At 55.0% G+C, this 8,593-nt stretch overlaps 1 non-coding gene across 1 annotated transcript; it reads right to left on the bottom strand.

The window, feature by feature from the left end:
* Nucleotides 1–8,210: 8,210 nt before the first annotated feature.
* Nucleotides 8,211–8,313, bottom strand: LOC114677151 (U6 spliceosomal RNA). The gene has a single exon (XR_003728460.2). It is a non-coding gene; the product is annotated as a U6 spliceosomal RNA (small nuclear RNA).
* Nucleotides 8,314–8,593: the final 280 nt, after the last annotated feature.

Here is an 8,593-nt window from a genome sequence, read left to right as displayed (position 1 = left end):
TCTGTGCCTCCTTCTGTTTCTTTGTTTCCAGTCTGCATAGATGTCTCCAAGGGGAAACCAGGGCCACCAGGCACTCCTGTCCCATGGGGCCACCCACCTGCACAGCCCACTCCCACGGGCTCTGTCTCCTTGGAGGCCATCCTGCTGATGGCACTTTTCAAGGCCCTCCATTCCCTACGAGTTGCTTTCTGGAAGGGAAAATTGAAAAGGAGAGAGGTCACCTAGCAAAAACACAGGGGAAAATCAGGCAGTCCACATGCGAAATAATCCGATGATGTCCAAAAAAGGGTTTTAAAAGCCATCAAGGACAAAAGGTTTTCCTAAGTGGCATATACACATCCAAAACAACCTTTTTTTTTTTTTTTTTTTTTTTGTAAAAACAGACTCGTCTGTGGAGAAAACCAAGGAACCTCTTTCTCTTCTTTATTAAAAAGCAAAACAAAAACTCTCGTTAGGACCAAAAGATATTCCAGGTTCTCGTTTCGTGTCTTCTAAAAATAAGCTAAGCTGAAGAGTCTGGGTGTCCACGTGCTCCTGGGAACGGCCCTGGCAACCTTGGTGACATGCTGTCTTCTCCGGGGCTGCCTCCTTCCCCGATGGCATCGGTGAGGGTGACCGGTCCGTGCTGGTGCTTAGCCCAGTTCCTGAGAAGCTGGGAAGGCCTGGCTCAAAGTCCCGCGTCCAGATGCCATTTATTTTTTAAAAATATATCCTGAATTCAGAGCACACAGAATTTGGCATGACGTTCTGTTGTTTTCTTGGGAGATGAAAGCGAAGTGCCTGGTGCCACTTGGTATGGGGATGTCGTGGGCAGGTCAGGCCTGGCCCTCTAACAAGAGGGACTGACTTGCCTGAACCCCACTTCGCCTATTTGAACACAAGTGCTCAGGGGCATTGGGGGGCAGCCATGCAGACCCCTGCGGACTTCATCACCCTGAGCATCACAGGCATCCGGCTCACCCAGGAGAGGGGCCAAGGTTAACCGTGAGGCCCGTTGCCTGCCTTTGTTGGCCCAGATCCCACCTCCGCTTCACCCAGAAGCTCAGTACGTAGGAGTCAGACCCTGCCACCTGACATTCTGGGACATGTGAGTGTGTATAGATGCACATGCACACAGTGTGTGTGGACATTCATAGCCATACACATGCACACGTGTGCACGTCCCAGCACACACACGGGCACACCTGAAGAGTAAGGGGCAGCATTAGGAAGTGGGCTTGGGGAACCCTCCTCTTCATGTCTCTTCTTGTTTGTTTGTTTGTTTGTTTTTGAGATGGAGTTTCACTCTGTCACCCAGGCTGTGGAGTGCAATGGTGCGATCTTGGCTCACCACAACCTCCGCCTCCCAGGTTCAAGCGATTCTGCTGCCTCAGCCTCCCAAGTAGCTGGGATTACAGGCGCCCACCACCACCAGGCCCGGCTAATTATGTATTTTTAGTAGAGACAAGGTTTCTCCATGTTGGTCAGGCTGGCCTCGAACTCCCGACCTCAGATGATCCGCCTGCCTCAGCCTCCCCAAGTGCTGGGATTACAAGTGTGAGCCCCCGCACCGGCCCTCTTCATGACTCTTCTGAGCATGATGCCTGAGAACCCGGAATCGTCCAGGTGGCTCACACAGCAGCAGGGTTCATGGAGAGAAAACCCCTCTGGAAGAAAGTGCCCCCAGGGCTGAGGAACCTGATGAAGAAATCAAACAGTCCTGTGAAGTCTTAGCAAGTTGGCAACGTGGCCCGAGCTTTGCTTTGCTGTTGGACGTGAGCTCTTCCGCTGCAGGCGGCCTGCACCTGGGCTGGGCAGGAACAAGTCCAACCGCAGGTACTCTGGACGTGAGCCTCGACCATCCCACATGTGGCCAGGCGGCCTCTGAGGGTGGACGTGCACACACACATGCACACATAGACATACACGTGCAGGTACACCAGCAGGTGCTTGCCCTGCCGCTGAACCCCTGGGGGAGGGACAAGCCCAGTCACAGGGGAAGGCACCAGAGGACAAGGCCACGGAGGGCTCCGGGTGGCTTCAGCTGCTGCTCTGCAGTCGGTCCCAGCCTCCCAGCACTTGCCAGGTGGAGCCACGCCGAAGTCTTAGGATCCAGGGATGGGTAATGCCAGCAAGGTCGTGCCGTCCAAACGCCCATCACATGTGAGAGCTCACTTCACAGCTGCTGGCGCAGCCTCTGCTTAAACCCAGTTAGATCCCAGCATGCCTCTACCGTCTCAATCGGCGCATTCTGTTGATCACAGATGGGGAGAAGTGTGTTTCCGTGGGACAGTGTGTTACGGGGGAGGCTTGGATTTGGGGGCCTGGAGGCCTCTAGATGAAAACCCAAAACTCACTCCTTAGGACCTGTGTGGCCCAGGCCAAGAAGGTTCTTAGCCTCCATGCCCTTCCGTGTTCTCGCCTGTAAGATGGGGACGGTCATCGGGACGATCAGCGTACATCCTGAGCTTAGGCCGTGACAGGTGCTGAGCAAGTGGCTGCTGTCCTGGCAGACCCAGGGGCATCCCTGGCCTGTGTCTGTCCTGAGCCCTGCCTGTGCCAGCCTGGAGGGGAGGGGCTGTGGCAGTAGCCTTTGCTTCCTCTCCCCTTGGAACCTTTCATGAGCCCCCAGGGGCTCCTCCTCCCCAAGATTCATCTTTTCCTGTCACTTCTTAAACCCTTTGCGTCTGGGCGTGGTGGTTCACAACTGTAATCCCAGCACTTTGGGAGGCCAAGGCAGGAGGATCACTTGAACCTAGGAGTTCAAAATTTTTTTTTTTTTTTTTTTTTTTTTTTTGAGACAGGGTCTCACTCTGTCACCCAGGCTGGAGTGCAGTGGCGCAATCTCGGCTCACTGCAAGCTCCACCTCCCGGGTTCCCACCATTCTCCCGCCTCAGCCTCCTGAGCAGCTGGGACTACAGGTGCCCGCCACCATGCCCGGCTAATTTTTTGTATTTTTAGTAGAGACGGGGTTTCACCGTGTTAGCCAGGATGGTCTCGATCTCCTGACCTCGTGATCTGCCCGCCTCGGCCTCCCAAAGTGCTGGGATTACAGGCATGAGCCATGGTGCCCGGCCAATTAAAAAATATATATATTTTGGTAGGGCACAGTGGCTCACACCTGTAATCCCAGCAGTTTGGGAGGCGGAGGTGGGAGGATCACTTGAGCTCAGGAGTTCGAGACCAACTCGGGCAACATGGTGAGACCCCCTATCTCTACTCAAAGTACAAAAATTAGCCAGGCATGGTGGCGGGAGCCTGTAATTCCAGCTACTTTGGGAGGCTGAGGCAGGAGAATCACTTGAACCTGGGAGGTGGAGGTTGCAGTGAGTTGAGATTGTGCTACTGCACTCCAGCCTGGACCTCAGAATGATACACCATCTCAAAAATAAATAAATAAAAATTAAATATTATATATATATAAAATAGCCGGGCATAATGGTGCACGCCTATGGTCCCAGCTACTTGGGAGACTGAGGTAGGAGGATTACTTGAACCCAGCGGGTGGAATTTGCAGTGAGCCAAGATTGTGCCACTGCACTTCAACCTGGGTGACAGAGCAAGATCCTGTCTCAAAAACAAAAAATCAGCCAGGTGTGGTGGCGTGCACCTGTAGTCCCATCTACTTGAGAGGCTGAGATGGCAGGATCACTTGAGCTCAGAAGGCTGAGGCTGCAGTGAGCCATGATTGTGCCACTGCACTCCAGCCTGGGCAACACAGTGAAATTCTCTCTCAAAAAAACACTAAAACACCCGTTCTTGCTGGACTGGGCCTCCCTTGCGGGTGCGGTGCAGTTCATCCCTTAGCACCTCTGAGGTGCGTACGCCGCCCCCGTGTCCCTCCACACTGCTGTGATAATGCTGCTTTTGTGCAGTTGATAGCACAGGGCATGTGAACCGACGTCATCCCCCTCCGTCAGGGCACACAAGGAGGGTGGGCTCCTGACTGACCTCGGCAGGACTGTGCCCACCAGAGCAACACACTCAAAGCCTCTGGCTGCAGCTCCTCAGACCAGTGGGAGGTCATTAGACCCACAGGAGCAGCACGTGTCTCCAGGAAGTGGGATGGGACTGTGCTGCCAGAAAAGCAGATGAGCAAAGGCGGACAAGTCCAAGGTGTTCAGAGCTGGCCGGAGAGGCGGGAGGCTGGGAACATGGCAGCTGCAGAGCTCTCCCCGGGAGAGTCCGCGTGTGGTGGGAGGGACCCGGGACCCAGCCTGGTTTTCATGTGTGGGGCCCACAAAGACCTTGAGCTGCCTTCCGGGAGGATTGTCATGCAGGGCAGGGTGCGTCAGCAGACGAGCTGCTCTGTGCCAGGGGAGCAAGCCCCAGGGCTGTGCCAGCTTGTGCTCCCCTGCCCACGCAGCAGGCAGTAGATTCTGCACCCGGGATGCCTGGGACGCCCACAGGCCTTGGCCAGGCTCGGCTTGTGGCGTGCAGAGCGAGGGCTGGTGGAGCTTCCCGGGCGCTTGGAGCCAGGGAGTGTGAGCAGCGGCAAGGGAGGTCCTTGGAGACAAGCAAATGCTAAATGATCTGAAACTGGGATTGGAGATAGGGCAGGGGAGAGTCGGCTCTAGACAGGCATGTCCAGCCTGTTTGCAAAACCCCTGTAAGATCTAAGGACATCCAGGGGACAGACATCATGAGCGTGGGGTTCAGCTCCCGTGTGCCACTTGTCATGGAGGGACTTGAAGCCCTGACCTATGCTAGAGGTCAGAGGACCTAGAAGGACCCACATCTTGTCTGTCCTGGGCGCCTGCAGAGCTGGGTGGGCCTTGCCCACAGTGTATCTGGGAAGGGGCTATACACCTGTCCCCATGGCTTCCCTTCAGCTTCTCTGCGATTCTCAGTCGCCCATCAGGACCAGAAGGAATTCTAGAGCATAATTTCTCCTCAAGCAGTTGTTTGTTTGTTTTTTGGAGACAGAGTCTCACTCTGTCTCCCAGGCTGGAGTGCAGTGCCATGATCTCAGCTCCCTGCAACCTCCACCTCTTGGGTTCAAGTGATTCTTCTGCCTCAGCCTCCCAAGTAGCTAGGATTACAGGCACTCACCACCATGCCCAGGTAGTTTTTTTATTTTTAGTAGAGACAGAGTTTCACCATGTTGGCCAGGCTGGTCTCGAACTCCTGACCCCTCAGGTGATCCACCCGCCTTGGCCTCCCAAAGTGTTGGGATTACAGGCGTGGTCACCGTGCCTGGCTCAAGCAGCTTTTAAATGCATCACTTTCCGCCCCCCAAAATTCCAACTCACACAGCTATGATTACATGGTCAGTTCCATCTGCCCAGGACTTTGTAAGAAACCTGACCCCTCAGGCTGGCCCAAAGCCATTGGATCTGCCCTCTCCCCAGAACAAACAGGGAGGTGGCTGACACCTCCAGTGGCTTCACGGCAGAACTTGTGCAATCGCAGGATGCAGCCTTGGGTGGCTGAAGAGAGCAGGGCAGCTGTGAACGGTCTACGCCATGTCTCCTGCTCAAACCCTTTTCTGCTGCTCCCAACCAGAAAATAAGGGTGGAGACAGCCTGCACCCCTCCTTTGCCAGTGAAAGATCTGGAGGGGAGGCGTGGGGTCTCTGGGGGCCAGGGAGGCGGGCATGACGATGCTGGTGCCCATCTCTCTGGGGCATGCCACCCCCTTTGGACTTCATTGTCCCTGCCGTGTCACCAGCGGCCCTGCCATGCCCTGCCTCTGAGTGTGTGGGATCTGTACCTGCCTCGCCCCCGCTGGCCGCTTTCTCCAGGACACCCGTGAACATCTCCAGCATCCTCGGAGCAAGGGAGGAGTGCTCCCGGAGCGGAAGTGGCCACAGTGACGCGAGGTCAGCAGATGGCCGCGGAGGCCCGGGCAGTGACCGGTCGGAGAACGAAGCCTGAGGTGTTCCCGGGCAGGTTTGCATGGGGTCTCAGCGGTGACCATGCACAGAGAAGAAGCGTGCCTTCCTGGCCCCGCGGTGTGGATTCCTGGTGCCTCTAAGGTCTGTTGACGGTGAAGCTGCACCCCGGTGAGCACGAGCCGGGGTGGGGTTGGGGGTGGCCCTTCACATTCCCTGCCCTCAGTGACAGAAACTCACTGTTATTATCCTAAACTCTGTTTCTGCTTAGAATTTGGGGCAACTTGCCCGAAATAACCCTTCCCTTGTCCTTGGCATGAGAGGACTCTGTCCTCAGGGCGCAATCATGTAGAAATAGGTCGTCCTGAAGGTCCCCCCAGGAGATTCCTGAGAGGAAGGAGGGAACCTGCTGTGAGCCGCCTGGGTCGTTCCTCCTGCATGTCCCCTCCCAGACCCAGCCGGCGCTGGAGACTGGTCTGAGGTCAAAGGCAGCGCCTTCTTCAGAGAACGGCCACAGCTGGCAGAGTCAGGCCTCCCATCCCCTCCAAGACAGCTGGGCTCCCTGGGGCTGTGGGAAGTGGGGCGTGGGGAGGTGACCAGCGGTTTCTGGTCCTGTGTGCCCAGCACCTGTCAGGCCACAGAGCCTTGCCGTGGCGCCTCCCCTGCCCACCAGCACACGAAAGGAGCAGGAAGGGATATCCATCAGAGGCTTTGCCGTCAGTGGGGGAAGGAAGCAATCTCACTCCATCTTCTGGTCCGAGGCCTTTTCCCTCTTCAGGGTGGGCCCGTCCACACCCCCCTGAGGTGGCTCTTCCATCTCTCCCACCCGTGCAGATGGGACCTGCAGGCTGCAGAGTCAGACCTGGGGGAAAATCCTGACTCCGAAGTCATTTCTCAGCCTCGTCAGAAAATGAAACGCAAACTAAGAGCTCCCCAGGAGGCTGAGGGAAAGGAGCCGGGCTCCCATCCGACAGCTCACTGGGCCATAAGCACAACCTGGGGTGTGGGGAAAAGCCACTGCCCTGCCCTGGGGGTCTCCAGGGTACCTGGGCCGGAAGCCTGCAGTGGGGGCCCGGGGTACGAAGGCCTGGGCAGCGGTTCACGAGGAGACCTTGGACGGGAGCTTGTCCCTCCCTTTCTGCAGCAACCACTAAGAAAGGAGCAGAGGGACCGGGCACAGCGGCTCACACCTGTAATCCTAGCACTTCTGGAGGCTGAGGCAGGAGGATCTCCTTAGGCCAGGAGTTCAAGACCAGCCTGGGCAACATGGTGAAACCCTGTCTCTATAAAAATAAAAAAATTAGGTCGGGCACGGTGGCTCAAGCCTGTAATCCCAGCACTTTGGGAGGCCGAGATGGGCGGATCACGAGGTCAGGAGATCGAGACCATCCTGGCTAACACGGTGAAACCCCGTCTCTACTAAAAAATACAAAAAATTAGCCGGGCGAGGTGGCGGGCGCCAGTAGTCCCAGCTACTTGGGAGGCTGAGGCGGGAGAATGGCGTAAACCTGGGAGGCGGAGCTTGCAGTGAGCTGAGATCCAGCCACTGCACTCCCAGCCTCAGGTGATCCACCTGCCTCGGCCTCCCAAAGTGCTGGGATTACAGGCATGAGACACCACGCCCAGACAATTTTTAAATTTTTATTTATTTATTTTTTAATTTTTTTTTTTTGAGACGGGGTCTCGCTCTGTCGCCCAGGCTAGAGTGCAGTGGTGCAATCTCGGCTCACTGCAAGCTCCGGCTCCTGGGTTCACGCCATTCTCCTGCCTCAGCCTCCTGAGTAGCTGGGATTACAGGCACCCGCCACCATGCCCGGGTAATTTTTTGTAATTTTAGTAGAGACGGGGTTTACACTATGTTAACCAGGATGGTCTCAATCTCCTGACCTTGTGATCCGCCCACCTTGACCTCCCAAAGTGCTGGGATTACAGGCGTGAGCCACTGCACCCAGCCCTAACTTACCTCTTAATGCTTCTACTGTGTCCCATAGGTTTTGGCACATTATGTTTCTATTTTCATTTGTTTCAAGGAATTTAACATTTTTTTTTTTTTTTTTTTTTTTTTTTTTTTTTTTTTTGAGACGGAGTCTTGCTCTGTCACCCAGGCTGGAGTGCAGTGGCCGGATCTCTGCTCACTGCAAGCTCCGCCTACCGGGTTTACGCCATTCTCCTGCCTCAGCCTCCCGAGTAGCTGGGACTATAGGCGCTCGCCACCTCGCCTGGCTAGTTTTTTTGTACTTTTTTTAGTAGAGACGGGGTTTCACCGTGTTAGCCAGGATGGTCTCAATCTCCTGACCTCGTGATCCGCCCGTCTCGGCCTCCCAAAGTGCTGGGATTACAGGCTTGAGCCACCGCGCCTGGCCGGAATTTAACATTTTTAAAACTTTTTTCATTTTTAAAAATATGGATCACTTCATGAGTTTGCACATCACTCTTGTGCAGGGGTCATGCTAATCTTCTCTGTATCATTTCAACTTTAGTATATTGCCACGGTTTGCCACAGTTACTAAGGGACTGGACTGAATGAAGGGGACCAACATGCAGAAATGAAAACTTAAAACAAAAGTAACTATTTGAAAGGAAGGGGCCGGGGAAGAAGATGAGCACTCCCAGCTTCTGGTGAGCAAGAGCAGCCCCCAAGCTTCCACAGCCCTTCTTAGTTATCGAGTAGAATGAGCAGGGAGGAGGAAGTAACGATTGGTCAGCTGCTTAATTGATCACAGGTTCATATTATTACTAACTGGCTTCAGATGTGTCCTGTAGATAATCACAAGAAACAC

Source organism: Macaca mulatta, chromosome 3 (genome assembly GCF_049350105.2).
Source record: "Macaca mulatta isolate MMU2019108-1 chromosome 3, T2T-MMU8v2.0, whole genome shotgun sequence".
NCBI classification, from domain to species: Eukaryota; Metazoa; Chordata; class Mammalia; order Primates; family Cercopithecidae; genus Macaca; species Macaca mulatta.
This window is presented reverse-complemented; position numbering and strand designations above follow the sequence as displayed.